The sequence below is a fragment of the Tenrec ecaudatus genome, chromosome X, assembly GCF_050624435.1.
Source record: "Tenrec ecaudatus isolate mTenEca1 chromosome X, mTenEca1.hap1, whole genome shotgun sequence".
Lineage (NCBI taxonomy): Eukaryota > Metazoa > Chordata > Mammalia > Afrosoricida > Tenrecidae > Tenrec > Tenrec ecaudatus.
This window is the reverse complement of record NC_134548.1, coordinates 53,259,749-53,267,689: the sequence shown is the minus strand read 5'-3', so window position 1 is coordinate 53,267,689 and position 7,941 is coordinate 53,259,749. Positions and strand designations below refer to the sequence as shown.

Below are 7,941 nucleotides of genomic sequence, written 5' to 3'. Positions count from 1 at the left end.
AAGAGCTCTCGGAGCAGAAAACGGCTTTGCGTAAGCTCCGTGAGAGGGGGGAGGTTCTCAAGGACACTCTTTAAAAATGTCCCTGCACATGTCAGAATTGGATGCCTAGGGAACTCGACTTGCACTCTTATCCTGACTCCTGAGCTTTACTTCTATGTTAGCTGTCAGCAACATGGCCTTGAACTGGATGGGGGCCTGCCATCTGCAGGGTGGGCAGTTTGAAATGACCAGCCGCTCTGCGGGAGAAAGACGGGGCTTTCGACTCCCATAAACAGTGCCAGTCCCAGAAACCCATGGGGGGCAGTTCTCCCCTGTCCTATAGGGGGCTATGAATGGGCTTCCACTCGACGGCAGGGGTGTTCTGGTTTTGGTTTTTGTTCAGGCCTCTCGTGCATCCCTTGCTTCCTGGAGACAGCTCTGTGCTAAGCCAAGGCTTGAGTGAGGGTTTGTTGTTTTTAATTGGATGTTTTTAATTGAGATACGATTGACCTACCCTATACCACACACATTTAAAGGATATTAAGTGTTGGCGTACATACAGCTGAGAAATCAACATCCCAAGCAAGAGAACCGAACGTATCCATGTTCACCCTGCCCCCAAAGTTTCCTTGCTCTGCTCTGATTCCACTCACTCCTAGCCCGCAACCCCTAGTTCCTAGTCTATTTTCTGCACTGTGCTGTTGTTAGGTGCCAATGAATCTACTTTGACCTATGTACAACAGAATCAAATCCAATTAGTCCTGCACCACCCTTGAGCTCATTGTTGGACCTGTGAGTCAGGCGTCAGGCCTAAGGGGGTCTCTTCCCGCACTGTATCAGACTACGTTCTGCTATTCCCTCAGAAACGGCCCGCCTAGTCCCTCTCTATAGTCTATCGCCGTCTGGAAGTTTCACCGAACCCGGTCAAACATCGGTGACCCTGCTGGTGGTTGAAACATTAGTGGCTTAGCTTACTGCATTACAGCAACATGCAAGCCACCAGAGTACAACTACCTTGTCTAGACTTTTATATAAAGGAATGTACTATATACTCTTTCTGGTCTGGATTCTTTGAACATAATTATTTTATGATTCTCCTGCTTTGTTAATTCATTCTTCTCATGTAGTTGAGTACTATTTGCATGTTGATGGACTTTTGGGTTATTGTCGATTTAGGCCCATCACAATTGCAGTTGTTCTCAGCATTTGTGGACACGTCTTTGTTTTTATAGGCTTCTTTTGAAAAACCAATCAAGTTGAGGAAATCCCTTTTAATTTCTCATTTACTGAGAGGCTTTTATTTGTTTGTATTTTTTCTTTTAATTCAGGAATGGATGCTGCCTTTTGATATGTCTTTGGAACTGAAAGCAGTTATGCTTTCCTATGTATTTTTTCCTTTTTATTTAGTCATCTTTTAACATTTTTATTAGGATATAATATACAAATCATGCAATGCATTAGTTCAATCATAGTAAGAAGAGCTGTGAAATCAGCACTACAATCCGTTTAGAACATTTTCTTCTTTCTTGTAGTCATTGCTGTTTTCTCCCTATATCCCCTGAACCTACTCTGCCCTGCACCTAGATGATTATTAATCCAATTATTATTGTTTAATCGTTTTATTAGGGGCTCATAAACTCTTATCACAATCCAGACATACATCAATTGTGTCAAGCACATTTGTACATTCATTGCCCTCCTCATGCTCAAAACATTTGCTCTCCACTTAAGCCCCTGGCATCAGCTCCTCATTTTTCCCCCTCCCTCCCTGCTCCCCTCTCCCTCATGAATCCTTGATAATTTATAAATGATTATTTTGTCATATCTTGCCCTGTCCGACGTCTCCCTTCACCCACTTCCCTGTTGTCCATCCCTCAGGGAGGACGTCACATGTAGATCCTTGTAATCAGTTCCCCCTTTCCAACCCACGCTCCCTCTACCCTCCCAGTATCACTACTCACACCATTGGTCCTGAAGGGACCATCTGCCTCAGACTTCCTGCGTACCCAGCTCCTATCTGCACCAGTGTACATCTTCTGGTCTAGCCAGACTTGCAAGGTAGAATTGGGATCATGATATGGGGGGGGGGATAGTATTTAGGAACTAGAGCAAAGTGGTAATTTTCATCGTTGCTACATTGCACCCTGACTGGCTCATCTCCTCCTTGAGACCCTTTTGTAAGGGGGTGTCCAGTGGCCTACAAACGGGCTTTGGGTCTCCACTCCGCATTCCCTCCCCTCATTCACTATGGTAAGATTTTTTGTTTTGATGATGCCTGACATCTGATCCCTTCAACACCTCGTGATCCCACCGGCTGGTGTGCTTCTTCCATGTGGGCTTTGTTGCTTCTGAGCTAGATGGCCACTTGTTTTCCTTCAAGCCTTTAAGACCCCAGATGCTATCTCTTTTGATAGCCGGGCACCAACAGCCTTCTTTGCCACATTTGCCTCTGCACCCATTTGTCTTCTGCAGTTCTGTCGGGAAGGCGAACATCATAGAATGCCAATTTAATAGAAGAAAGTATTCTTGCATTGAGGGAGTACTTGAGTGGAGGCCCAAAATCCTTCTGCTACCTTAATACTAAACCTATAAATATATGCACATAAATCTATCTCCCCATCCTCATATGTAAATATATTTACATATGTACATGTTGTTATCTAGACTTCTATAAACACCCTTTGCCTCCCAGCTCTTTCCTCTATTTCCTTTGACTTCCCTCCTGTCCCACTATCATGCTCAGTCCCCACCAGGGTTTCAGCAATTCTTCTTGGTTACATTACCCTTGATCATGCCCAACCAGGCCCCCCCATACCCTTCTCACCACTGACTTGGGTCACTTGTTCCCTTGTCCTTGGGTTTGTTAACACCACTACCTTTCCCCCAACCTCCCCCTTTCCCATGTACCCCCAGTACTGTCAGTCCTGTTGTTTTCTCCTCCAGCTTGTTCATCCAGCCTATCTTATTTAGACAGACCTGCGGAGATAATAACATGCACAAAAACAAGACAGAGGAGATAATAACATGCACAAAAATCAAGCAACAATATACAACAAAACAACAGCAAACCAATTACAAATAAAAAACCCAAAATACAACAAGAAAGAAAAGCTTGTAGTTAGTTCAAGGATTGTTTGTTGGCCTTTAGGAGTGTTTTCCATTCTAGTCTGTTGGGGCACCACACCCTGGCCCCAAAGTCCACCTTCAGTATTCACTGGGGACCTCACCATTCCATTCCCTTGCTGTTCTGTTGCACCCCCTTAGTGTTTTGCCTTGCTGTTGCGGGATCAGATTTGGTGCATTTTCCACACTGTGTCTCTGGTGTTGTCTCATGTAGGGCTATGAGTCAGTGAGGGGCATCGTGTCTCATAGTGGGGCCGGCCATGTGGTCCTTCCTCTCTGTCGACTGGTTGCTCTAATTGGGAACATCGTCCTCATGGCCTGGTGGGCCTGGATGTGCTCCACTCTCTCCTCCTCCCCCTTCCTCTGCTCCCGTGTGCCCCGATTAGATATGTCTCTCTCCCAGAGCTGCAGATTCAATGCCGTCCTTTGAAATAAATTCTTCTGGGGGGAGGGGCAGGTGTCCACTTAGTAGTTGGGATTGGGGCTAGCCCTCCCATATTAATTCAATTATTGTCTCTATAGATTTACCTATCCTGGATTTATACAGAGAACATATTAAACAAAAATAAGAAACAAACTAAAATACAATGACGGAATAAAATAGAGAAAATTTTAATAGAAAAGGAGGCAGAAAATATTAAAAACTGGAACAAATTGAAAATGGGTCAAAAGAGAGATCACATAAGTTGTTACATTTTAACCTAATTACAGACGCTGTGATTGATTTTACACTGCTCTCTGTCTGATAGTAAGGCCACTCACATTACTGGATTATGGTCAGAGTGGTTTATTGGAGGCTTCGTCCTTGCGGGGACCCTAACATGGATTTTGGGCTTCCACTCTCATCTGTAACTTTTCTGCAAACCGGGTGTTCCTCATGTTAGCTCTAATGTCATTCCCCTCTTCATATTTGAATTTTATTATTTAAAATCCTTGTGTCACACAGGTTGGCATGCTTCTTCCATGTGGACTTAGCTGACCCCTCACTTAGATGGCTGCTTGTTTTAAGACATCTGAGGCCTTTAAGGTGTCAGACGCTATTCTTTTATTTCTTTTCTTTTTTAAACATTTTATTAGGAGCTCATACAACTCTTATCACAATCCATACATATACATACATCAATTGTATAAAGCATATCCATACATTCCCTGCCCCAATCATTCTCAAAGCATTTGCTCTCCACTTAAGCCCTTTGCATCAGGTCCTCTTTTTTTCCCCTCCCTCCCCGCTTCCCCCTCCCTCGTGAGCCCTTGATAATCCACAGATTGTTATTTTGTCATATCTTGCCTATCCGGAGTCTCCCTTCCCCCCCTTATCTGCCGTCCATCTCCCAGGGAGGAGGTCACATGTGGATCCTTGTAATCAGTTCCCCCTTTCCAACCCACTCACCCTCCACTCTCCCAGCATCGCCCCTCATACCCCTGGTCCTGAAGGTATCATCCACCCTGGATTCCCTGTGCCTCCAGCCCTCATATGTACCAGTGTACAACCTCTGCCCTATCCAGCCCTGCAAGGTAGAATTCGGATCATGGTAGTTGGGGAGAGGAAGCATCCAGGATCTGGGGAAAAGCTGTGTTCTTCATCAGTACTACATCGCACCCTGACTGACCCGTCTTCTCTCCTAAACCCCTCTGTGAGGGGATCTCCACTGGTCGACATTTGGGCCTCGGGTCTCCACTCTGCACTTCCCCCTTCATTCACTATGGTATATATAATATATATATACATACATATATACATATATATATATTCTTTTTTTTGGCATGATGCCTTATACCTGCAGACGCTATTCTTTCTGATAGCTGGGCACCATCTGCTTTCTTCACCACACTTTTCTATAGCATCCATATCTTCTGTCATCTCATCATGAGCATGAGTATAGAGTGGGGCCAATAAGAACCAATTGTTCTTAGACTAGGGTCATGATTAGGTGCAAGCCTAAAATCTATTCATGTATCTAGCCTTACATCTTCTTTGGATACTTCACGCATCATTCAGTATGTTGTCCATGGAAACATTCAAATCCTTCAACATTGTAACGCAAGGCTTGACATTTTCTTCCAGTTCTTTAACTTTCAGATAGGCTAAACAAGTTCTTCCTATCTAGCTTTTTAATTCCACATCTTTGCACATTTCACTATAATACTTTGTCTTCTTTGAAAAGTTTTATTCAGGTCCTTTACTTCATTATTTATTCCATTTGCTTTAGCTATTCTGTGTGCAAGTGAAAGTTCCAGAGTCTCTTCAGACATCCACTTTGATCTTTCCTATCTTAACCACCACCTCCACAATTTTGACATATACGTCAGGTACCATACAATCCAATGGTATACATATATTAAGGAGTTGTACAATCATCACTACAATGAATTTTATAACATTTTCTTCATTCTGTACCCATCATTATTGTTATTATTAAATAATAGGAAAATTGGAAGTCATCAAAAATGAAATGGAACATTCAAAAGCTAACAAACATGAGGAAATGTTCTCATTCACTAGCCATTCAGAAAATGCAAGTCAAAACAACGATGAGATACCATCTAAATCCCATAACCATAGCCCAATTTTTTAATTACTCATGTTTTGTTCCCAGAAAAATCTAATCCCCTTGTACAGTTTTAAAAAAAATAATTTTATTGGGGACTCCTACAACTCATCAAAATCCATACATACATCCACTGTGTCAAGCACATTTGTACATTTGTTGCCCTCATCATTCTCAAAACATTTGCTTTCTGCTTGAGCCCTTGGTATCAGCTCTTCATTTTTACCCCCTCCCTCCCTGTTCCCCACCCCCTCATGAACCCTTGATAATTTATAAGTTATTATTATTTTGTCTTATCTTACACTGTCCGACGTCTCCCTTCACCCACTTTTCTGTTGTCCATCCCCCAGGGAGGAGGTTATATGTAGATCCTTGTAATCAGTTCCCCCTTTCCACCCCACCCTCCCTCCACCCTCCTGGTATAACCACTCTCAGCACTGGTCCTGAAGGGATCTTCCGCCCTGGATTCCCTGTGTTTCCAGTTCCTATCTGTTCCAGTGTACATCCCCAGGTCTAGCCAGATTTTTAAAGTAGAATTGGGATCATGATAGTGGGGGGAAGAAGCATTTAGGAACTAGAAGAATGTTGTGTGTTTCATCGTTGCTACAGTGCACCCTGAATGGTTTGTCTCCTCCCAACGACCCTTCTGTAAGAGGATGTCCAGTTGCCTACAGATGGGTCCTGGGTCCCCAATCTGTACCCCTCACCATTCACAATGATATGATTTTTTGTTCTTTGATGCCTGATAACTGATCCCTTCAGCACCTCATGATCACACAGGCTGGTGTGCTTCTCCCATGTGGGCGTTGTTGCTTCTGAGCTAGATGGCTGCTTGTTTAGCTTCAAGCCGTTAAGACCCTAGATGCTATATCTTTTGATAGCCATGCTCCACCAGCTTTCTTCACCAAATTTGTTTATGCACCCACTTTGTCTTCAGCAATCGTGTTGGGTAAGGTGAGCGTCATAGAATGTCAGTTTAATAGAACAAAATTTTCTTGCATTGAGGGAGTACTTGAGTGGAGGCCCAATGTCCATCTGCTACCTTAATGCTAAACCTATAAATATATGCACATAAATCTATTTCCCTATCATATATAAATATATTTACATATGTACATATCTTTATTTAGACTTCTATAAATACCTCCTAGTTCTTTCCTTTATTTTCTTTTACTTTCTTCTTGTCCCACTATCATGCTCAGCCTTCATTTGGGTTTCAGTAATTCCTCTAGGTTACGTTACTCTTGATCACGCCCTCCCAGGCCTCCCACACCCTCCTCACCACCAATTTGGATCACTTGTTGTTCCCTTGTACCTGGGTGTGTTAACACCACTTCCTTTTCCCCCACCTCCCCTTTTCCCATGTCCCGCCAGGACCGTTGTTCCTGTTGTTTTCTCCTCCAGATTGTTCATCCAGCTTATCTTATTTAGACAGACCTGCGGAGATAATAACATGCACAAAGAGAAGACAGAGCAAAGCAAAGCAACAAAAGAAAACAAAACAACATCATCAACAACAAAAAGCCAAATGATAGCCCAGTTTTTAAAAACAGAGAACAACACATGTTGGAAAGGGTATGGAGAGGAGAGATTGGAACTCTCAAACACTGCTGGTGAGCTGGTCTATATGTGTAAACACTGTGAAGAGCGATATGGTGATGCCTAAAACAGTGAGGCAATGGAATTACCCAATTCTATACCAGCAATACCATTGCTGGGCATATATCCCAAAGAAATAAGAGACAGTTCACAAACATATAGATGTATGCTCTATATGTATGCTCAGTTCACAATAGCAAAAATTTGGAAACAACCTAAATCACAATCTGTTGAAAAATGGATAAAAAAACTTTGGTATATACACACAAGGGAACAAACACTACTCATCTTTAAAAACAACAATGAATACTTACCTGGCAGGGGAGAGACCATGATCACAAAGGTGGTTTTCCCAGGGCGAGGCTCACCCATTGCACTCCAGATGTGCTGACCCCTGCGATTTCCCCAAATGTGGGAAACTCGACTGCATAATTTGTGGTAGTGGGGGACTGCGTTTGTGCTCTCCTTAAAACAAAATTAAAACAAACAAACAAAAACCCAGCAATGAACCATGAAACACCTCATGGCATTGAGGGATCCAGACAACTTTATGCTGAGTGAAGTTAGCAAATCACAAAAGGACAAAAATACTGTACGAGTTCACTGCTGCAGGAACAAGCAACAGGAGGGGAACAAGTTCAGGGTTGTGGGACATCTAGCCTTCTGGCCAAGGCAGCCAGGCAGCCTGCCT

The 7,941-nt window shown here is 43.1% G+C and overlaps 1 non-coding gene across 1 annotated transcript; it reads left to right on the top strand.

Moving 5' to 3' along the window:
* The first annotated feature begins 7,556 nt into the window (after window positions 1-7,556).
* LOC142435448 (U1 spliceosomal RNA) lies at window positions 7,557-7,720 on the top strand. Its single transcript, XR_012781502.1, has one exon. It is a non-coding gene; the product is annotated as a U1 spliceosomal RNA (small nuclear RNA).
* The last annotated feature ends 221 nt before the right edge of the window (window positions 7,721-7,941 follow it).